Genomic DNA, 25,063 nt, shown 5'->3' with positions numbered 1-25,063 from the left:
TGGCCATTATTTTGGTGATTTTTCCCATCAGTACTTTTGTTTACTTAGCTGGGTAATGCTGCTGCCAGTTGAATCGTCTTGGACGATGCAGTAAGGAATGGGATTTATTTGGAGTAGTCTGAACATGTTTCCTGATTCTGATGAAGACGACGAGTTCATGGAGGTCAAGTAATGCAGATTCTCTTAATATTCAGCATTATATCTACGCTGTCTCTACCATGGGACCTAGGGTTAAAGAGCCCTCCATGTGAATCCCCTCTCAAAGAAACAGTTTTCATGCTTCTAGATCCTTCCAAGCCACCTCAGGGTTACCTGCCAAGGGTGGCATGGTGGCGCAGTGGTTAGTACTGCTGCCTCACAGCACTGATGACCCAGATTTGATCCCGGCCCAGAGTCACTGCCTGTGTGGTGTTTGCACATTCTCCCTGTGTCTGCGTGGACCTTACTCCCACAACCCAAAAGATGTGCAGGTTGGTGGATCGGCCATGCTAAATAATAATAATCTTTATAATAATCTTTATTGTTATATGTAGGCGTACATTAACGCTGCAATGAAGTTACTGTGAAAAGCCCATAGTCGCCACACTCCAGCACCTGTTCGGATTCACAGAGGGAGAGTTCAGAATGTCCAAATGATCTAACAGCACAACTTGTGGGAGGAAACCAGAGCACCCGGAGGAAACCCACGCAGACACAGTGAGAATCTGGAGACTCCACACAGGCAGTGACCCAAGCCGGGAATCGAACCTGGGTCCATGGAGCTGTGAAGCAACAGTGATAACCACTGTGCTACCGTGTTGCCCCTCTTGCCCCTTAAATGGAATTTAAAAAAAAAAAAATTTAAAGGGATACCTGTCACATCAGGCACTCCATAATGCACACATTTATCGAGTCAATTTTGTTATTAAGAGATTTACATTATATAACACTATAATATTAACCCCAGTAAAACCTCAGAACAATTGGATGTCATTTGGTTCCATTATATACATGGGAACAAAACTGATAACATATTTCACATCATGAGTTGTAGTTGTAGACTAAATTTCTTTATAAACCTTTCAAAAACCATCAAAAACTGCCATTGTTAAAAAGTACATTGCAAGTAGAAAAATTAGAAAGCGTTAGACACATTGGGAGTAATTTTGATCCCTTAGAATGGGTAAGTTGGGCGTGAGTGGGATGTTAAAATATTTACATTTCAAAACAGACCCCAACCTGCACACTTCTGGTTTTAATTTGCGGTGGGAGCTACCAATCCATTCTCAGAAGGCAACAACCAAGTCACTAAAATCTTTTAAGACAGAAAGGTGTCTCCAATTTAAAAGATTTTGTACTTGTAGCTAATGCTGCCTTGGTTACCCAGGGCTCTGGGGAATTACCCACTCGGTAATTGGAGGGGTGAGAAGCAGCACATCCAGAAGGATTTGGGGCACTGCTTGTGGGCCAAGAGCAGCAGGAGTATTTTCCCCAGGCCTAACAAACAAACAAATTTCTTTACAGACCCTGTGATCGGCCAAGACCCTGACCTCCACAATTTCCCATCACCCACGATCTCCACCCTGACCTGAATCTGAAGAGCCCAACATTGACCTTGCCCTGATTTCCAACCTCAATCCCATCCACCCACAGCCTGTAAACTCCAACCACCCTCTCCAGCTCTAGGAGGTGGCCACATCAAAGTGTGGAATTAAAGTTTCACTAGCCTGAACAAAAACTAAACTGTAATTAGTCTTGTTTGGTTTAAACTTGTTGCATTTATTGGCACAATGCCTATACAAAGATAGAGCAGAGTAAGTTTGCTCAGGGGATAGATAATCAGTTTATACAAGGAGGTTTTAAATATTATCATTGAAATTCTAATAATTTACATGATGTTCAGCTGGTGGAAGTTATTCTTGCAAGCTGAAATAGTTCCATTACATACTTCAGGATAAAATGTGGGAGTTAATGCTTCAGACCAATGTCCTTGCAGCAGAACGCTTGTTTCAGAGCTATATATTGTTACTCTATGTTCCAAATATGCAAGGACATAAATCTCCTTTGCAAAACCAGGCTGTGAGCTAGACCAACATTAAAGAAGCCACATTTCAACTGATGTTTATATTGAGTTGAACTCACTGTATACACCGGCTAAGCATGTACACAGATACAGTTCAGTGAACAAAATGCTTAAGCTTAAAAAATATCCGATGACCTGCTACCACCAATATAGCTGGGAAATAAGCCACGGTAGCAGGGTAAATATTTAAGGAAACTCTTCCAGGGGACTTGATGGTTTGAGCTAAAAGGAGAGGCTGGATAGACTGGGACTTTTTTCCCTGGAGCATCGGAGGCTTTGGAGTGATCTTATAGAGGTCTATAAAATAAAGAGGGGATAGATAAGGTAGATAGTCGACATCTTTTCCCAAAGGAAGGGGAGTCTAAAACTAGAGGGCATAGGTTTAACATGAGGGGTCCAGAGGGGCAATTTTTTTCACACACAGGGTTGGTGAATGGCTGCAATGAGTTGCCAGAGGCAGTAGTAGAGGCAGGTACAATTTTGTCTTTTAAAAAGCATTTAGACAGTTTTATGGGAAAGATGTGTATCGAGGGATATGGGCCAAATGCAGACAATTGGGACCAGTTTAGTGGTAGCAAGTGAGCGGCATGTACAAGTAGGGCTGAAGGGCCTGTTTTCAGGCTGTAAACCTCCATGACTCTTTGGTTCATGGAGCAAGTATAAAGAATACAATCCTATGTTTGAATGAAAAATTACTTGAATTTAAAAAGCACCTGACCATATCTCATAACTTCCAATTTGTTTCACATCCAATTTTTGAAGAGTAGCTTCCGGTGCTATGCGAAGAAATCTAGCGATCAGTCTGCCTCCCGCAAACAGCACATGAGATTAAATAATCTATTTTTGTTTAGGGAAGAACAGGACATCAAACTGCAACAATAGAATTCCTACAGTGCAGAAAGAGGCCATTTGGCCCATCATGCGGCAGCACGGTAGCATTGTGGATAGCACAATTACTTCACAGCTCCAGGGTCCCAGGTTCGATTCCAGCTTGGGTCACTGTCTGTGCGGAGTATGCACATCCTCCCCGTGTGTGCGTGGGTTTCCTCCGGGTGCTCCGGTTTCCTCCCACAGTCCAAAGATGTGCAGGTTAGGTGGATTGGCCATGATAAATTGCCCTAAGCGTCCAAAATTGCCCTTAGTGTTGGGTGGGGTTACTGGGTTATGGGGATAGGGTGGAGGTGTTGACCTTGGGTAGGGTGCTCTTTCCAAGAGCCGGTGCAGACTCGATGGGCAAAATGCCTCCTTCTGCACTGTAAATTCTATGAATGTCTGCACGAACCCTCTGAAAGAGTACTCCACCTAATCCCACTCTGTAACCCCACAACCCCACTTAACTTGCCCATTTTTGGACACTAAGGCGCAATTTAGCATGGCCAATTACCTAACCTGCACATCTTTGGACTGTGGGAGAAACCTGGAGGAAACCCACACAGACATGGGGAAAAAGTGCAAACTCCACACAGTCACCCAAAGCCGGAATTGAACTCAGGTCTCTGGTGCTGTGAGGCAGCAGTGCCACTTTGCCACCCATGTTTCCAATCTAACCGAAAAGGCCTCATATTTAATCCAAAGGCCAATACTTCCAACGTTGGAGGATTCATTTTGTCGTTTTGGAGGTACAGAGATTTAAGGATAGCCTAAAAGTTTGTTTGCTCAGATGGTTTCATTTTTAGGCATCACTCGATAATCCAGCTTGTTTGTTGCCTTAATTCTGAGCAACCCTGAAATTAGCAGCTGTGGTAAACCCTCGTATGTTACATTTCCAGAGAGAGAGAGGTTTCCACTGAGGCTGAATAGCTCCTTTACGAAACGTTGGCCAGAATCTTCCCAAACTGTCAGAGTGTCATTGTAGTGAATTTAGAGAAACTGATTCAGAGTTACATTTAGATTACACCTTTTCAGAAATAAGCCATTTTTTGTAAGGTTTTAATGGGATCTTAAAGAGATGCAAATTATTGCAGTGCCAATGTTCATTCATTACAACGTGACTACTTAAAATCATTTTTATGAAACCCATGTGCAGAATAGGTTACATATGCCTTCGGACAGCCATTAAAATCCAATAAATCAAATGTGCTAAGCATGAGTAATGTGACTCAACCCACTTACTGCATTTTGACTGCAACTTATCCAAGTAATGATGTACTTTGTGGTTGAATACCTAGCAACCGACAGTTGAGCTTACTGATCTGATGTGATATTTGTTTAGGCCATTGATGGATTTACTAATCCACTGACTGGCTTTCCAATTCTGAGTCAGAGAGTGAGCTTTTGATTGTTTGAATCAAAGGCCCTCTGGAAACAGTGCTCGGGCCATTAATACCCAGTCTTCTTGGAAGCGACCCTCTAACCCCTGTCATGATATGCATTCATGCACATAATGAGATACAGACAGGCAGTGATAGATACCCAGTACAGCTAATCAACACACAGGACAGAACACAACCAATCACCAGGCAGAACACTAGAAGGTGATCTCCCACTATAAAACACACGAGGCATCAACACTGTGCCTCTTTCCACTGGTGACAACTGTAGTGACAGTCAGGGTGTATATATCTGTTAGCACCTTCTACACATGGCTCAGAGTTAGTCTGGTCTAGTTAGTCATAGTAAGCACGCTTAGATTAGTAGAGTGTCAACCCCAGAGCGAACTGTGTGCACTGCTTAACAAGTTCAATAAAGCGTATTGAATTAACATCAAAGTTTGGAGTCTACTTTCAAGTACAACTGCATCCAGTTGCAGTCCGTGTTACCCCAGGGTGATTAACACAACAAACCCCAAACTAATAGTGGGGAGTCAAGGGGAGGATGAATCGAGGCAACTGAAGCATTTGAGGTTTATTGCTTCAATGATAACAGTAACGAAAAGATCAGGTCCAAAGGTAATAGCAAAATGAATAAAAACAAAAGAGGAGCAAAAAGGCGAGGAAGAAAATAGAGCGATATTGCACAAATTTAGATCCTGATTTGTACAGACCAAATGGGCCTAACGCCCATTTGGGGCAGGAGCCCTGCCAACTGCAAGGCACTAAAAACAATACAGCATGGGGGCAGGGGTGAGGCTGTGGGCAGAATGAGCATGGATACAGCACTCGCCAGGTTGAGCATGGATACAGCACTCGCCAGGTTGAGCATGGATACAGCACTCGCCAGGTTGAGCATGGATACAGCACTCGCCAGGTTGAGCATGGATACAGCACTCGCCAGGTTGAATTCTTTGGTGCCAGTTATTTATCTGAAAAACAGACACTGCGCAGTTTAATTTCTGGATTTATCAGGTATACAAACCAAGCAGTTACATACAGACCATGTTGGAAAAACTCAGCAGGTCCGTCAGCATCTATTAGGTGAGAAACAGAGTTAATTATTTGAGTTGTCTGACTCTTCGTCAGAACTGAAGGGAGGGAGAATGTGTTAGAACTGTAGAAATTGCAACAAAAAGTAACACCTTAAGAACAAGAGGTCTGGTGTGAGAGGGGTAGGGGGGTGTTTCGCATTGATGCAATGCATATATGGAATAAATATTTTTTTTTAAATGAAAAGGGGAGGTTTAAGATGGAAGAGAAATTTCAAAATCTAAAGTTGCCGAACTCAACGTTGATTCCGGAGGGCTACAACGCTCCCAACCGGAAGAGGAGGTGCTGCTCCTCCAGCTTGCGTCGGGCTTCCTTGGAGCATTTCAGCAGGCCAAGGACGGACACGTGGGAATGAGAACAAGGTGTTGAGTTAAAATGGCACGCAACAGGGAGGATGGGGTCATGCTTGCAGACTGAGCGAAGGTGTTCTGCAAAGCGGTCAACCAGTCTTACATCTACTGTTAGAAGCACTAATCGTTCTTCGAGTTTGGTGCATTACCTGAGATAGCAAAGGTTTGAGAGAGTAAAGCATCCCTCTTTAAAAATACAGACAGAGAAATTTGCCGACATAGAGTCTATTTTACAGGCAGTAAACCTACAGCAAAATGCCCAATATGCAATGAGGATGTAGGCACCTGTAGGCACGCAATTTTCAAAACATGGTTACTGGCCTATGCTTGGTTATTTCAAGAATCAGAGAGGTAAAGCGATTATTTTAGTGCTTGGCACAGTTACGCATGACAGGTTTTTTAAATTTACAGTTATCTAAAAGTGAATTTTCCCAATGCACAGTGTTATGATCCGGTTAGGGAAGAGTAACTTTTTGTTAAGACAGTTCAAAACCCCAGTTACCCACTGGGAGAATAAAGCCACAACATTCTTCAGTTTTAAACAAACAAAATAATCTAATAAACAAGGTCAGGAATGCAAAACAATTTACAATATCTAGCTTATACTCTTAACATTCAGAATTCACATGCGGTAAATACGAATTAACAAACAAACTGTGGTCGAGCACACACACTGCACATTAGAAGTGTTACAATCTCAGCTCATGCTAATCAGATAAGTCGGTGAAACCGGCTAGATAGATCTTGGGTGGGATTCTCCGTTAGCCAATGCCAAAATCGCAGCAGGCGTCGATTTGACGTTAAATTGCAATGCTCCAGCACCTCGCATTCCAGAACGCACGTACAGTAAACACCGTTTGCATATCGGCGACTCCGACCTGGTATTCTCCTGGGCCTCTGCAATTCTCCGCCTCCGATGGGCCGAGTTCCCGATGGCATGGTTCACTTGTGCTTTAAAGAATCGTGAAAATGCGCTGTGGCTGCTGAGGTAAAGAAAGGGGATATGGAAAGTGTCCAACATCACCTTAGTGTGCTGACAGTTGTTCCGCTGGCCGGGGAGCTTCCGCCAGGGCCGGGGGTTGTAGCGGGGGTGGCCAGGCACCAAGCACCATTGCTACAGTTGGCAATGCAGCCATGCAGCTGCGCACACCGCTAACAGCCCACTTTGGACATAGTGCCATGGGTTGTATAGGTGTCCCCCTTCTCGCCCCAGCCGACCCATCAATTGTATGGGCGCGCTCCAGCGCAACCAGTGCCAGCTTATTGGCTGGGATGAGTGCGTGTGGGAATTGTAATGTGTATGTGCGGTTGCAGCCGTGTCAACCACGGACCTGGCGAATACCGCACCATTTTCACGTGTTCCACGCGGCACCGGTGCTAGCCCCTCAACAGTAGCGGAATCGGTCCAGGTGCGGCGCCGGTTTTTCTGTCGGAAAGGTCCACGGATTCTGCTTTGACGTCAACACTTCATCTCAGAAACAGAGAATCTCGCCCCCTAACTTTGTTTTTAGGAGCCATGGAGGATAGTTACTCAACAAATGCACAGGGGTCTGCCGATGAACTTTTACCACAAGAACTAAAACATTTATTAGGCAAAAAAAATGAACTATGTTACACCAAAGAGGTTGGAAAGATCTCAATACCAAAAAAAAAATCACACTATTACTTAAGCCAGCAATATCTTTACAGGCACACATAAATTCATACAAACAACCCACAATATCTATCTTATACTGCAATATTCAGGATAGCTATGAGGTACATGTACAGTAACAAACAAAATGTGGTTAGACACACCACACTCCAAAGTAAATGTCAGATGTGAGTAAAGCAGATTCTATGGATTTCACAACAACCCACTGGGATGTCTGTCACATTGTGAACCAACTGGTCGAATGGAAACTTTGTCGTTCAGTCAATCTCCATATATGAAGAACTTACCTTGGAATTCTGATCAAACATCACTCCAACCCAGACGGCTTCAATGAAGATCCACCTCGAAGGTTTCAATCTCTCCTTCCGAAATCCCGATCCTCTTCACATTCCTACTTCAGATCCTCTGTCCTGGTCCACCCACGTCGACACTACCACCAAGAAAGCACAACAGCGCCTATACTTCCTCAGGAAACATAGGAAATTCGGCATGTCCACATTGACTCTTACCAACTTTTACAGATGCACCATAGAAAGCATCCTATCGGTCTGCATCACAGCCTGGTATGGCAACTGCTCGGCCCAGGACCGCAAGAAACTTCAGAGAGTCGTGAACACCGCCCAGTCCATCACACGAACCTGCCTCCCATCCATTGACTCCATCTACACCTCCTGCTGCCTGGGGAAAACGGGCAGCTTAATCAAAGATCCCTCCCACCCGGCTTACTCACTCTTCCAACTTCTTCCATCGGGCAGGAGATACAGAAGTCCGAGAACACGCACGAACAGACTCAAAAACAGCTTCTTCCCCACTGTCACCAGACTCCTAAATGACCCTCTTATGGACTGATTTCATTAACACTACACCCTGTATGCTTCCTCCGATGTCAGTGCTTATGTAGTTACATTGTATATGTTGTGTTGCCCTATTATGTATTTTCTTTTATTCCCTTTTCTTCTCATGTACTTAATGATCTGTTGAGCTGCTCGCAGAAAAATACTTTTCACTGTACCTCGGTACACGTGACAATAAACAAATCCAATCCAATACGAAGCCGAATTGCGTTGCTCTAAAAGGCCCGGTGTAAGGAGTCACTAATCTTTGGCTTCCTCCTCAGATCTACAGGGCATCTCTGGAGTCCACTTTACTTCAGGTCTGCTCCTCACGGTTCTTTCTTTAACTTGGAGCCTATCTCTCTGCTCCTCTCCTCCAATTTACTTTTCAGAGGGCAGCACGGTGGTGCAGTGGTTAGCACTGCTGCCTCAGGGCACCGAGGACCCGGGTTCGATCCCGGCCCCAGAACATTGTCCGTGTGGACTTTGCACATTCTCCCCATGTCTGCATGGATCTCACCCCCACAACGCAAAGATGTGCGGGGTAAGGGAATCGGCCACGCTAAATTGCCCCTTAATTGGAAAAAAAAGTATTGGGTACCTTAATTTTTTTTCAAAACTTTACTTTTCAGGACCTATTTCTGATCCCTGTGGAGACCTCTTTCTGGGACCCATTTCCGTTCCCTGTCTTTTTCCTTGCAAACTCTCCCTGTTCTCTTCCGTGTCATGCTCCCTGGGGAACCTTCCATGGAACGGTGCTCCGGTTCAGGTCACCTGACCTGCAGTTTTATGCCGTTTCACTTATTTGCTTCTACACCTGTGCAGGGCCAGTTCCTGGCCCAAAGATGATAAAAGACACCAGCTGCACACATACAACCACTTCCCAGACGACGCATGCACATGAGACCCAAGTTCCTAACCTTTGAGTGCTGGTTTAAAAATAATTATTTGCATTTTTTAACAAAAGACAGATGTGACTGAGGCAGATCACTTGATTTCTTAGCAACTTATAAAATCTGGTTAAAATTCTGCCTCTCGAATGAGGAATTTCAACTTCTCCCTTTCTAAGATCTAGTCCCTGAATTTCCACAAAGGACGCTCTGCCTCGGATTGCCTGAATGACTGCTCCTCTGCCAATGGTTCAATCACGTCACTTGAGACTGTATCCCATTGGATTCTCAAAGCCTCTATTTATCAACACTGCCAACTCTTCCACAGACCGCTAGTTTCACCAAGTTTCTCCACATTCCAATCTCTTGACTACACGGAGCTATAAATGGATCTATAGAGTTTTCTATGGACCCCCCTATAGCAGCAGAGAGGTAGAGGAACAGATTGAGCGGCAGATCTTGGAAAAGTGCAGAAGTAACAGAGTTGTTGTCATGGGTGACTTCAACTTCCCTAATATTGACTGGAACCTCCTTAGTGCAAATGGTTTGGATGGAGCAGATTTTGTCAGGTGTATACAGGAAGGATTCCTGACTCAATACGAAGATAGGCCGACTAGGGCGGGGGGGGCATATTGGACTTGGTGCTCGGCAATGAACCAGGCCAGGTGTCAGATGTCTCGGTGGGAGAGCATTTCGGTGACAGTGACCACAACTCCTTGACCTTTACCATAGTCATGGAGAGGGATAGGAACACACAGTATGGGAAGGTATTTAATTGGGGGAGGGGAAATTATACTGCTATTAGATAGGAGCTGAGGACCATAAAGTGGGAGCAATTGTTCTTGGGGAAATGCACAACAGTAATGTGGGGATTCTTTAAGGAGCACTTGCTGTGAGTGCTGAATAGTTTTGTCCCACTGAGCCGAGGAAGGAATGGTAAGGTGAAGGAGCCTTGGATGACAAGAGAAGTGGAGCTTCTAGTCAAGAGGAAGGAAGCTTACGTAAGGTTGAGGAAGCAAGGATCTGACTCGGCTCTAGAGGGTTACAAGGTATCCAGGAAGGAACTCAAAAATGGACTGAGGAGAGCTAGGAGGGGGCATGAGAAAGCCCTGGCAGGAAGGATTAGGGAAAACCCCAAGGCGTTCTACACTTGAGAAATAAGAGGATAAGCAGAGTGAGAATAGGGCAGATCAGGGATAGTGGAGGGAACTTGTGCCTAGAGTCTGAAGAGGTGGGGTAGGCCCTAAATGAATACTTTCCTTCAGTATTCACTAGAGAGAGGGACCTTGTTGCCCATTAGAACAGTGTGAACCAGGTTAATAGACTCAAAGAAGGAGGATGTGCTGGAAATTTTGAAAAGCACCAGGATAGATAAGTCTGCTGGGCCTGACGTGATATACCCAAGGTTACTACGGGAAGCGAGGGAAGAGATTGCTGCGCCGATGCGATGATCTTTGAGTCCTCACTCTCCACTGGAGTAGTTCTGGATGATTGGAGGGAGGTGAATGTTGTTCCCCTATTCAAGAAAGGGAATAGGGAAATCCCTGGGAATTACAGACTCATCAGTTTTACGTCTGAGGTGAGCAAAATATTGGAAAGGGTTCTGAGAGATAGGATTTATGATTATTTAGAAAAACATAGTTTGATTAATGATAGTCAGCATGGCTTTGTGAGGGGCAGGTTATGCCTCACAAGCTTCATTGAATTCTTTGAGGATGTGACGAGTCACATTGGTGAAGGTCGGGCAGTGGATGTGGTGTATATGGATTTCAGTAAGGCATTTGATAAGGTTCCCCATGGTAGGCTCATTCAGAAAGTTAGGGGGCATGGGATACAGGGAAATTTGGCTGTCTGGATACAGAATTGGCTAGTCGAAAGAAGACAGCGAGTGGTAGTGGATGGAAAGTATTCCGCCTGGAGATCGGTGACCAGTGGTGTCCCACAAGGATCTGTTCTGGGACCTCTACTCTTTGTAGTTTTTATAAATGACTTGGATGAGGAAGTGGCAGGGTTGACAATATTAAATTCTTTACCCGGCAGTCTGCCCTCACTAAAACTAGAGATGGATTTGTCGGTATAGTATTATTTATTTTAACCAACTTGCAAGGCTGACTCGCTCCACAGAGATTCAGCACACAGAAGCTGTCTCCTGGACCCCTCGAACCAAGTGAGGTCGGAGACAAAGAGATCTCTGCAAATACATTCAAATGGCATCAAGTTTCACATACAAGATTCCCATAGGTCATCCTATACCCCTCCTGACCTGGCCATACATCCTGATTGGCTCACTTCGCATTCCTTAACCCTGGGCCTCTTGTTACCCAGCATCCTTTTCCCCATCCCCCTTGCCATGCTTTCTGAATTCCTTTGTCCTTTGTGAACTCACTACTATTAGACTGGCCCACATCTACATTACTGTAACTAATATTTGAACTAACTATTTTATATCTCATTTGTTTGTTCAATTCCTCATTCCCTCCTTTTATCATTTCATGATAACCTATCTGTCCAATCCCTAGCTACGGCCCCTCATCTAAGAAGATTTGTCGCTGCATTTCCAATTCCTGTTTCAGAACCCAGTCATCCGCTGCACCCTCGTGGATCCTAACAGCCAAGATTCTAGGCACGTCTATCTGTTCCAGTGCACCCTGCATTTTACCCAGGTTTCCCTCAGTCCTAAATAAATTAAGTATATCTCCTGATAACCTACGTTCTAGTTGTACTCCCCTCACACGCTCCGTCCTCTCTCTAGTCCCCCTCTCTCTCTCACAACCTCTTCCTACATTCGCCTCACGGTCTGACTAACACATCAAAAATCAAATTTACATGTACTCCAAAAACAAGGCAATGTCCATGCAATGTTCCCTTCCCATCGCCGGGACCGGTGCAATCGCTTCATGAGTCCCTGCATTGTCCGTTAACCTGATGACCTTCCATGAGTCGATACCATGTCCTCGTATATGGGGATATCACCTCTGCATAAGTGAAATGTCCTTGTAGTTTTGTTGGGGTTACAGGTGTAGATGATATTTCCCTTTTCCATTTCCGTCGCCGATGTCACTCCAAGCGAGGCAAGGCCGAAGATTACACAGGCAGTGCGTAGCCACCCCATCATGCTCCACACCTGTAAAACAGTGCTGGGGAAGTGAGGCAGGTTAGTGACCGACCTTTTTACAGTGGTGGAGGTGGACCCAAGCACTCTGCCCCTCCACTTTAACTGCAGTGGGGGTGGTAAGGAGAACTCCCATCGTGGCTCCGACCCTTTCCGAGTCCAATTTTTGACCATGACATAACTACCAGGCTGCATTGAAAGCGAGCTAGGTAATGGGGACGGTGGCGGGTGAGCCGCGCGGACCTGGCCATGGAGCTCCTTGAGGACCTTAGTGAGGGCTAGAACATAGGTAGTCATTTCTTCAGTCATATGGTGGAACTGAACCAGTCTGGGAACATGCAGGTTCCAGGGAGTTCTAAAGGGCCTGCCATAAAGGATCTCGGCAGGAGAGAGCCAGGCTGAACCCGCAGCTGGAAGAGGGGAACAGGGAGCAACTTAAGCCATGTCAGTCCAGTGTCTGCTCTTAATTTAGCCAATTTAGTTTTGAGGGTCTGATTGTGTCTCTCAACTAACCCGGCCGCAGTGTAACTGCTGGTGTATGCCCAACTGGGAGCAGAACTCTTTGTTGATCTGTCCAATAAAATGATGTCCGTTATCAGAACTTAACTGAGCTGGTATGCCGTACCGGGGAATGATTTCCCGCATCAGAGCTTTAACCACAGCAGCAGCTTTATTATCGGTAGTCGGATACGCCTCAACCCATCTGCTGAACACATCCACAATGACCAAAACATATTTATAACATTGACACCTTTCTAACTCAATGTAATCCATTTGGAGCGTCTCAAAGGGACCACTGGGCAACGGGGTTTGCCCCATACCATAAGGGATACCTTTGCCGGTGTTATATTGCTGACAAATCAAACATCGATTACTTTAACTCTGAGCCAGCCCCTGCATTTTAGGGTGCCACCAAGTGTCCAGCAACAAATCACTAGTCCCCCGAGCCCCACAATGAGTTGCAAAGTGTACACATTCGATGACCCATAAAGCCAGTACCTCAGACATACAAGTCTGATGTGCTGGCGTGGTCCATAAAGAGGAAACAGAATCATATGTACAACCTAACCATTTCCACATTTGTTTATCACTCTCAGGAGCATCCTCCTGTAACCTTATGACGTCTTGGATGGTTGGCATTGGCTTGTCAGAGGAAGATCTATTTATTGCAGAACGTTTAGTCTGACTTAACATTTGAGGCACCATCACTTGCTGAATTTGCGCGGCTGTCCGCGCTGCACAATCTGCTCGTTCATTACCAACGTCAACTGGGGTCTTACCGTTTGTACGGGCAGCGCATTTAATGGCGGAAATCTGCGCGGGCATAAGGAGGGCCTGCAGTAGGTCATTAACTAAACCCCGGTGGGATATTTCCGTGCCGGCTGAGGTAAGGAATCCCCTATTCTTCCAGAGCTGTGGGTTGACATATCCCAAAACGTCACGTCCCAGGTGTTGCTGAAGTCAAGTGTTAATCGTTTCAGGGACCTCAAAATATTTTATGCAAGTGCCGTCTGGCATGACTTGAAGTGCATACTCTGTTGGGTCTAAATGATCCACTGCCCTCCTTACCATAGGCCCCAGTTCCTTGGCATGGTACTGGTCGTGGACCTGACGTGTAACACGAGGGCCTACAGAAGCTGACTGTGACCATAAATGTGGTGGTATTGTAACAAAATCGGCTGTACCTTCTTTTCCCGTGACTGTGGCTGTAATCTTGACTGGCCATTCGGTCCCAATTAACGGCCGGTATTTGTCCTCCAACTCCCTGTTCAGTCCAGTTCTGTCATAGGCCAGGGTAATGTGGTGCAGTGAATGTTCAATGTCTAACGTCCACCACTGGGGTGTGATAGAAATATAGCATTGTTGTCTCATCCTCCATGATTGAACCGTTACCCCTTCGTCTCCGCACTCTAGCTGTAGCTGGAAGATACACAGTAAATCTCGGGCCAACAAGTCACAGTCCAATCCAGTAGTCACCACAAACTGATGATCTGTAGACTTATTCTCATAAGTGACTGTCACAGGTTCAGAAATAGGATACTCACACACCTGTCCTTGGGGCCTCGACAAATGCTGGGTGTGGTCAGGTAGTGGTAGTCGAAGTTCTGATTGCACCGAAGACATGGCTGCTCCAGTGTCGATTATAAATGGGTAATGTTGATCTCCTGTCTGCAGAGAGATAATAGGTTCCCTGTCCGATTGGAGAGTCCTTATGACCAAATTAGCTAGTCAATCCTGTGTTGGGAAAGGGTTTGCCTGGGCGAAGTCGGTGTACCTCGTCTGTCCTCCCCTTGGTGTGTACCCCCTCCTTTGGGTCGGATAGTCTCCTTCTGCTGCCCGTCCTTTAAAGGGGCATTCCTGATGCCAGTGATCTGTATGGCCACAATTGAAACATGCTTTGTTCCCTCTATATCTGCCCCATCCTCTTTTCCCAGTAGACCAATGGCCCCTCAGAGGGGGTGGCAGTTGTAAAGCGGTTGGTGCATACGGTGGGCCATAAAGAGAGGCTGAAGGTCCATTTGGGTGGGTTTGATATCCTCCCCCGTGTTGATCCACCCACCCAAGGTCACAATATTGGGGTTCCAGCTGGTAAGCCACTGTATCTGCCGCTGGTTGGGTTCTCAGATCATCCTTTTTCATTGCATACTCAGTCTTAATCTTTGTAACTGAGCTTCCTTCCTGGCCTACACCCTCCTTCCAATAAAATCTGACGGCCCTGGCCATTCGGGAAGGGTCGTTCTCTGTCCAATTCATGTTATTACATTTCACGGCAGTAGCCATGGAAGGTAGTAGGCAATGCATTAACATAGCACAATATTGAGGGGAATTCTGACCATTTTGGTACAGCAAGTCGCCTGACTGCCCACGGTAGATTTCATTAAAACGTTCCAGGAATTCCTCTGGCTTCTCAGTCTTTTTAGGTTTGAGGTCTAAGATAGCAGAGATGGACTTCCGGGTGCGGCGATGACCAGCTGAGTCGCACGTTTCGGCAGCTCCCGGTGAAACGGACTTTTGGGCTCTTGATAGGAGCCCCAACGGCAATTTTGACGGCTAAAAACACTGTGCGGTAAACCAGAAGGGAATCCCCCCTGGATACGGATGAAAAAAGGAGGAGAAAGTGGCCGGATTGCAGTGGATCCTTTAGAACAGCGGCAAGGAAGGCAAGCAAAAACCAAGATGGCGTCGGAAGGTGGCAGTTTAACATGGGGCCCTGAACAACAAGAGTTCTTGAAATGCTGTGTGGAAGAGCTCAAAAAGGAAATGAAGAAAGAGCTGTTGGCCCCGATACTACAGGCGATCGAAGGGCTAAAGGAGGAACAAAAGACCCAGGAGCGGGAGCTTCAGGTCGTGAAGGCAAAGGCAGCCGAGAATGAGGACGACTTACAGGGCCTGGTGGTGAAGACGGAGACGCATGAGGCACATCAGAAACGATGTGTGGAAAGGTTGGAGGCACTGGAGAACAACGCAAGGAGGAACAACCTGAGGATTCTTGGTCTTCCTGAAGGTGCGGAGGGAGCGGACGTCGGGGCATATGTGAGCACGATGCTGCACTCGTTAATGGGAGCGGAGGCCCCGGCGGGTCCGTTGGAGGTGGAGGGAGCATACCGAGAGATGGCGCGAGGACAGAGAGCAGGAGAAATTCCTAGAGCCATAGTTGTGAGATTCCTCCGTTTTAAGGATAGACAAATGGTCCTTAGATGGGCAAAGAAAACTCGGAGCAGTAAATGGGAGAACGCGGTGATCCGCGTTTATCAAGACTGGAGTGCGGAGGTGGCGAGAAGGAGGGCGAGCTTTAATCGGGCCAAGGCGGTGCTTCATAAAAAGAAGATAAAATTTGGAATGCTGCAACCGGCAAGACTGTGGGTCACATATCGAGGGAGGCACCACTACTTTGAGACGGCGGATGAAGCGTGGACTTTTATTGTGGAAGAAAAACTGGAATGAGCGGGTTATTAAAAAGAACGTTTGAACAAAGTGGTGGGGCGAATGTGGGGGGCGAAGAGGGGGGTTAAAAAGGGGGGAAAGAGGAGTTTTATGTACTAATCCTGCGAGGTGGTAACTTTTCTCTCTTCCACAGGTGGTGATGGGGGAGGAGGGGAGGTGGAGGAGATGGGGCGTTGGCCATTGGGGGCGGGGCCAAGGGAGAAGCACGGGCTTGGTTCCCACGCTATGATAATCATGGCGGGAATAGAGAAGCAGGAAGGAGGGGGCGTTGCACGGGGCGAGCCGAGGTCACGGGGGGAAGCAGAGGTCGGCCAGAGTTTGCTGACTTCTGGGAGCAACATGGGGGGAGTAATTACGCTAGCGGGGGATCTAGCGGGGGGGGTGGGAGGGGGGAATTACTGGGTTGCTGCTGCTGGGGAGAGGGCGGAGCTGGTATGGGAGGGGCGGGGGGGCACCGCCTGGGGGAGATACAGCTGCGTGGGAACCGGGTGAGGAGCTGGAAAAAGGGGATGGCTAATCGACAAGGGGGGGGGGGGTAGGAAGCCCCCCAACCCGGCTGATCACGTGGAACGTGAGAGGGCTGAACGGGCCGATAAAGAGGGCACGGGTACTCGCACACCTTAAGAAACTTAAGGCAGACGTGGTTATGTTACAGGAAACGCACCTGAAACTGATAGACCAGGTTAGGCTACGCAAAGGATGGGTGGGGCAGGTGGCTAGATTCGGGGCTAGATAGGTGGCTAGCCCCATTCGGGGCTAGATGCGAAAAACAGGGGGGTGGCTATATTAGTGGGGAAGCGGGTAATGTTCGAGGCAAAGACTATAGTGGCGGATAACGGGGGCAGATACGTGATGGTGAGTGGCAAACTACAGGGGGAGACGGTGGTTTTGGTAAACGTATATGCCCCGAACTGGGATGATGCCAATTTTATGAGGCGGATGCTAGGACGCATTCCGGACCTAGAGATGGGAAAGCTGATAATGGGGGGAGATTTTAATACGGTGTTGGAACCAGGGCTGGATAGGTCGAAGTCCAGGACTGGAAGGAGGCCGGCAGCAGCCAAGGTACTTAAAGATTTTATGGAGCAGATGGGAGGTGTAGACCCGTGGAGATTTAGCAGACCTAGGAGTAAGGAGTTCTCGTTTTTCTCCTATGTCCATAAAGTCTACTCGCGAATAGACTTTTTTGTGCTGGGAAGGGCGTTGATCCCAAAGGTGAGGGGAACGGAGTATACAGCTATAGCCATTTTGGATCACGCTCCACACTGGGTGGACTTGGAGATAGGGGAGGAAACAGGAGGGCGCCCACCCTGGAGAATGGACAGATGAGGGGGTGTGTCTAAGGGTGAGGGGGTGCATTGAAAAGTACTTGGAACTCAATGATAATGGGGAGGTCCAGGTGGGAGTGGTCTGGGAGGCGTTGAAGGCGGTGGTTAGAGGGGAGCTGATATCAATAAGGGCACATAAAGGGAAGCAGGAGAGTAAGGAACGGGAGCGGTTGCTGCAAGAACTTTTGAGGGTGGACAGACAATATGCGGAAGCACCGGAGGAGGGACTGTACAGGGAAAGGCAAAGGCTACATGTAGAATTTGACTTGCTGACTACGGGCACTGCAGAGGCACAATGGAGGAAGGCACAGGGTGTACAGTACGAATATGGGGAGAAGGCGAGCAGGTTGTTGGCACACCAATTGAGGAAAAGGGGAGCAGCGAGGGAAATAGGGGGAGTGAGGGATGAGGAAGGAGAGATGGAGTGGGGAGCGGAGAGAGTGAATGGAGTGTTCAAGACATTTTATTCAAAATTATTTGAAGCTCAACCCCCGGATGGGAGGGAGAGAATGATGGGCTTCTTGGATCGGCTGGAATTTCCCAAGGTGGAAGAGCAGGAAAGGGTGGGACCGGGAGCACAGATCGAGGTAGAAGAAGTGGTGAAAGGAATTAGGAGCATGCAGGCGGGAAAGGCCCCGGGACCGGATGGATTCCCAGTCGAATTCTATAGAAAATATGTGGACTTGCTCGCCCCGGTATTGACGAGGACCTTTAATGAGGCAAAGGAAAGGGGACAACTGCCCCCGACTATGTCTGAAGCAACGATATCGCTTCTCTTAAAGAAGGAAAAGGTTCCGCTACAATGCGGGTCCTATAGACCTATTTCCCTCCTAAATGTAGATGCCAAGATCCTGGCCAAGGTAATGGCAATGAGAATAGAGGAATGTGTCCCGGGGGTGGTCCACGAGGACCAAACTGGGTTTGTGAAGGGGAGACAGCTGAACACGAATATACGGAGGCTGTTAGGGGTAATGATGATGGCCCCACCAGAGGGGGAAACGGAGATAGTAGTGGCGATGGATGCCGAGAAAGCATTTGATAGAGTGGAGTGGGATTATTTGTGGGAGGTGTTGAGGAGATTTGGTTTTGGAGAGGGGTATGTTAGATGGGTGCAGCTGTTGTATAGGGCCCCGATGGCGAGCGTGGTCACGAATGGACGGGGATCTGCATATTTTCGGCTCCATAGAGGGACAAGGCAGGGATGCCCTCTGTCCCCATTATTGTTTGCACTGGCGATTGAGCCCCTGGCGATAGCGTAGAGGGGTTCCAAGAAGTGGAGGGGAGTACTTAGAGGAGGAGAAGAACACCGGGTATCTTTGTATGCGGACGATTTGCTACTATACGTGGCAGACCCGGCGGAGGGGATGCCAGAAATAATGCGGATACTTGGGGATTTTTCAGGGTATAAATTGAACATGGGGAAAAGGGAGTTGTTTGTGGTGCATCCAGGGGAGCAGAGTAGAGAAATAGAGGACCTACCGTTGAGGAAGGTAACAAGGGACTTTCGTTACCTGGGGATCCAGATAGCCAAGAATTGGGGCACATTGCATAGGTTAAATTTAACGCGGTTGGTGGAACAAATGGAGGAGGATTTCAAGAGATGGGATATGGTATCCCTGTCACTGGCAGGGAGGGTGCAGGCGGTTAAGATGGTGGTCCTCCCGAGATTCCTTTGTGTTTCAGTGCCTCCCGGTGGTGATCACGAAGGCTTTTTTTAAAAGGATTGAAAAGAGCATCATGGGTTTTGTGTGGGCCGGGAAGACACCGAGAGTGAGGAAGGGATTCTTACAGCGTAGCAGGGATAGGGAGGGCTGGCACTACCGAGCCTAAGTGAGTATTATTGGGCCGCTAATATTTCAATGGTGAGTAAGTGGATGGGAGAGGAGGAGGGAGCGGCGTGGAAGAGATTAGAGAGGGCGTCCTGGAGGGGGACTAGCCTTTAGGCTATGGTGACAGCCCCATTGCCGTTCTCACCGAGGAACTACACCACAAGCCCGGTGGTGGTGGCTACACTGAAGATTTGGGGACAGTGGAGACGGCATAGGGGAAAGACTGGAGCCTTGGGGGGGTCCCCGATAAGAAACAACCATAGGTTTGCCCCGGGGGGAATGGATGGGGGATATGGAATGTGGCAAAGAGCAGGAATAACGCAACTGAAAGATCTGTTTGTGGATGGGAAGTTCGCGAGTCTGGGAGCGCTGACCGAGAAATATGGGTTGCCCCAAGGGAATGCATTCAGGTATATGCAACTGAGGGCTTTTGCGAGGCAACAGGTGAGGGAATTCCCGCAGCTCCCGACACAAGAGGTGCAGGACAGAGTGATCTCAAAGACATGGGTGGGGGATGGTAAGGTGTCAGATATATATAGGGAAATGAGGGACGAAGGGGAGACTATGGTAGATGAACTAAAAGGGAAATGGGAAGAAGAGCTGGGGGAGGAGATCGAGGAGGGGCTGTGGGCAGATGCCCTAAGCAGGGTAAACTCGTCGTCCTCGTGTGCCAGGCTAAGCCTGATTCAGTTTAAGGTATTACACAGGGCACATATGACTGGAGCACGGCTCAGTAAATTTTTTGGGGTGGAGGATAGGTGTGCGAGGTGCTCGAGAAGCCCAGCGAATCATACCCATATGTTTTGGTCATGCCCGGCACTACAGGGGTTTTGGATGGGGGTGACAAAGGTGCTTTCAAAAGTAGTGGGGGTCCGGGTCGAACCAGGCTGGGGGTTGGCTATATTTGGGGTTGCACAAGAGCCGGGAGTGCAGGAGGCGAGAGAGGCCGATGTTTTGGCCTTTGCGTCCCTAGTAGCCCGGCGCAGGATATTGTTAATGTGGAAAGAAGCCAAGCCCCCGGGGGTGGAGACCTGGATAAATGACATGGCAGGGTTTATAAAGCTAGAGCGGATTAAGTTCGTTCTAAGGGGGTCGGCTCAAGGGTTCACCAGGCGGTGGCAACCGTTCGTCGAATACCTCGCAGAAAGATAGATGGAATGGAAAAAAGAAGGCAGCAGCAGCAGCCCAGGATCGGGGGTGGGGGGGGGGGGGGCATTTTTGTTTATAAAATAGGTCATTGTTATTTGTGTTGTTATAATATTGTGTAAAGGATGCACAATGTACTGTGTTGGTTGACCAAAAATTTTCAATAAAATATTTATAAAAAAAAAAATAAGATAGCAGAGATGTTTATGGGCTTTTGAAATGTGGCATTCAATGCATACAGGATTTGTGCCCGTCTATCATCGTCCAAGGCATGGGCTTGCTGAAGTGCGGTGTGGCTAGCATAATTCAAGTGGTTGAGGTGACTGCGGTACTCTGCTGGTGTTAAAAACTGCTGGACTAGGGCCCAGAGGTCCCTAGAATCAGCTTGATAAACTGAAATGGTAGTTCTCAGATAGTCCACGAAAGCAGCAGGATATGTCTTCCTGTCTGGGATTGCAGCCAGAATAGCCATCATCTCACTGGGTCTCCATGGGAAATAAACGTCTATTGTGGGCTGGGCTGCTGCTGTTGCAGCATCAGGGTTGGGTATTTTCCTAATCGGCAACTGTCACAGAGTCTCACTAGGGGCCGGTTTAGCGGATTCCTCTGGCTCTTCAAAGACTTTGCATCCTTCCCTTCCGATACGGGGAGCTCCGGATCCTCAGAACCATTCCCGTCCTCTTTCTTTGTTCTCACACTTTTCTGTTCTACCATATCGGTCTTAAGGGATCTAGGTGGTATGCGTAATTGTTTCTGGATAGGATCAGGCCCTTCTCTCATTGTCCGAGATCGGGTCCTAGAGCTAACTGGGCTTGTGGAACAGAGCTCCCCTTCTCTAACAGACGGTGAAGGTGCAGAAATAGGACCCAAACTATCAACCAAAGGGACTGGAGAGGCCGGCATGGTTTGAATCTGGGGAGCAGTGACTGGATATAAATTATGATACCCTGGTGGTTCTGGAATTAGTGCAGACAATGCTACTGGTGCAGTCGGGACTCTACCCGACATGGTCCAATTCTCTAGGTCATCATCTGCCTCGGTCAATGCAAGGCCAGCCATTGAACTACGTAGCCCATTTTTTTTTACTCGAGTCCACCCACTCTTTACTTACGCGTTTTTTGAATGCACACTCCTTTTTCAGATGTCCAGAGTTTTCTGGTTCCCCATCCACTAATTGGAATCCCCATTTTCAGGGCATTTTCTTGCCAGCTTGATAACATGATCTTATCCCTCTCCTCTTGACAATATTGTCTCCATAATCCAATTATTTCTTTTGATCTCATACTTTGGCCCTTTTTCCAGATTTCACCCTGAATTTTCTTAATGATGTCCAGGTCTTTAGTGCCCCCTAGTGGCCATTCGTCACCCAATTTCTTCCTTAAAGTTGCTGACATTTTCCTAAAATCTCTTGCTTTATCTGGATAAATATCACATAATATTTGCAATGAACTGCCTGGATCACTCGTGTTATCCAAGCAATTCCCCATAATCTCGAACTCGTCCTCACGACTGCGTTGTTCGCCACTACAGTCCAAGGATACAATTTTAGCTTAATCAACTATAGTTTCCAAAACACACACACATGGAATTAAACCGTCTTTCTGACGTCCCATCAATTCCAAAACACACACACGTGGAATTAAACCATCCTTTCGATGTCCCATCAATTCCAAAACACACACGTGGAATTAAACCATCCTTTCGATGTCCCATCAATTCCAAAACACACACACGTGGAATTAAACCATCCTTTCAATGTCCCATCAATTCCACAATTAACCCAAAACTGAACTATCAATATTATGATATCCTATCAGTTTAATTTTCTAATCCCCAGACTGACCTTTGATTTTGTCGAGACGATCTTTCCGTACCAACCGCAAGTGACCAGACCAATCAGACCATGAGAAGAGGGGAAAATCAATGTGATCATTTTCCAGCTACACACATTCCTTATCCAACATCAGTCTAATTCTGATATTGCAGCTGGCCGGTGACCGTCTGGAGAAATCCCGGGTTTCCGGCACCAAATGACAATATTGAATTCTTTACCCGTCAGTCTGCCCTCAATAAAACTCGAGATTTATTTGTAGGTATAGTATTATTTATTTTAGCCAACTTGCAAGGTTGACTCGCTCCAGAGATTCAGAACACAGAAACTGTCTACTAGATCCCTCGAACCGAGTGAGGTCGGAGACAAAGAGATCTCTGCAAATACATTCAAATGGCATCAAGTTTCACATACAAGATTCCCATAGGTCATCCTATACCCCTCCTGACCTGGCCATACATCCTGATTGGCTCACTTCGCATTCCTTAACCCTGGGCCTCTTGTTACCCAGCATCCTTTTCCCCATCCTCCTTGCCATGCTTTCTGAATTCCTTTGTCCTTTGTGAACTCACTACTATTAGACTGGCCCACATCTACATTACTGTAACTAATATTTGAACTAACTATTTTATATCGCATTTGTTTGTTCAATTCCTCATTGTGGGTTAGTAAGTTTGCCGATGACACGAAGGTTGATGGAGTTGTAGATAGTGTTGAGGATTGTTGCAGGTTACAACAGGACATTGACAGGATGCAGAGCTGGGCTGAGAAGTGGCAGATGGAGTTCAACCTTGATAAATGCGAAGTGATTCATTTTGGAAGGTCAAATTGGAATGCTGAATACAGGGTTAAAGGCAGGATTCTTGGAAGTGTGGAGGAACAGAGGGATCTTGGGGTCCACGTACATAGATCCCTCAAAGTTGCCACCCAGGTTGATAGGGTTGTTAAGAAGGCGTATGGTGTGTTCGCTTTCATTAACAGGGGGAGTGAATTTAAGAGCCGCGAGGTTTTGCTGCAGCTTTATAAAACTCTAGTCAGACCACATTTGGAATATTGTGTCCAGTTCTGGTTGCCTCATTATAGGAAGAATGTGGATACTTTGGAGAGGGTACAGAGGCGATTTACCAGGATGCTGCCTGGACTGGAGGGCATGTCTTATGAAGAAAGGTTGAGGGAGCTAGGGCTTTTCTCACTGGAGCGAAGAAGGCAGAGAGGTGACTTGATGGAGGTGTACAAGGTGATGAGAGGCATGGATAGAGTGGATAGCCAGAGACCTTTCCCCAGGGTGGAAATGGCTGTCACGAGGGGACATAATTTTAAGGCGATTGGAGGAAGGTATAGGGGAAATGTCAGAGGTAGGTTCTTTACACAGAGAGTGGTGGGTGTGTGGAATGCACTGCCAGCAGAGGTGGTGAAGTCAGAATTATTAGGGACATTTAAGCGACTCTTAGACAGGCATATGGACAGCAGTAAATTGAAGATTGATCTTAGATTAGGATAAATGGTCGGCACAACATCGTGGGCTGAAAGAACAGTACAGCACAGTACAGGCCCATGTTCTATCACGTCTCCAGCTAAGTCAGCCCACTCACTGATTTCTGTCTCTTACTTTTCGAGCTGTTAACCCCTTAAAACATGGTCTCAATCTTGTAAATGCAATGGACATCAAACTGCTTGAGTTGCAGTTATCCCATTTTCTACAGTTAAGCTTTAATTTTTTCCCAGAATTAAAAATTCTCTCCAAAATATTAGCATGAACAATGAACCAGAAATTCATCACAACAGCAATCAATCAAGCCACTGGTTGATCCTTAATAGGAACAATGCTGGAACATGCAATGGATGTTCCATTAAAACGCACTTACGTTACAATTGGTAGTGTGTGGTAAAAGGCATCAAGTATTCATTGCTGTGTTTTATACTACTGGATTTCAAGGTCGTTCTTCTCTCGGTTTCCTTGGGCAAACTGTTCCAAGTGCAACTGGGAGGATCTGCTCCAAGGCTTTTTAGGAGGCCTGGCTTGGTGGTTTCCTTCCTCCGATTTTTCTCTTTGCTCCCGAGGAAGTTTTAGCTTCTAATCTGGGTGCCAACCCATAGTGAAGTAACTTGGGGAAGCAAAGCAATGGAGTAAGGAGATTAAATTTGTGTGCCAAATCTCCCTTCCACTTATCTGGCGTTTTGAAAAGCTTCAGTCCTGTGGTTGCACACTCAATGAAAATGCCAAATAGCTGGTTTGAGAAAGGAAGCAACAGGTAACATGTCTTACAAATAAATATTAATTTTATGATACTCCAAGCAGGAAACTTAACAAATTAAACAAAATTGGGCAACTGAATAAGTGAAAGTTAATTTCAATTGATCTGGAGAGCCGCACGGTGATTAGCACTGCTGCCTCATGGCACCGAGGACCTGGGTTTGATCTCGGCCCCGGGTCACTGTCCGTGTGATGTTTGCACATTCTCCCCGTGCCTGTGTGGGTCTCACCTCCACAAGCCGAAGATGGGCAGGGTAGATGGATTGGCCACACTAAACTTTCCCCTTAAATGGAAAACAAAATTGGATAATTTTTAAAAAACATTTCAAATGATCTACAATCAGATTTTTGTGTGCTCTAATTCAGGTTGTCTCTGTATAAGGAGACCACAAACAAATGTGTGCTATAGAAATCACCAAGGCGAGAAAATGCTGGAAAATCTCAGCAGGTCTGTAGGAAGAGAAAAG

Source organism: Scyliorhinus torazame, chromosome 3, assembly GCF_047496885.1.
Source record: "Scyliorhinus torazame isolate Kashiwa2021f chromosome 3, sScyTor2.1, whole genome shotgun sequence".
Lineage (NCBI taxonomy): Eukaryota > Metazoa > Chordata > Chondrichthyes > Carcharhiniformes > Scyliorhinidae > Scyliorhinus > Scyliorhinus torazame.
Note: the sequence above shows the minus strand (reverse complement) of the source record.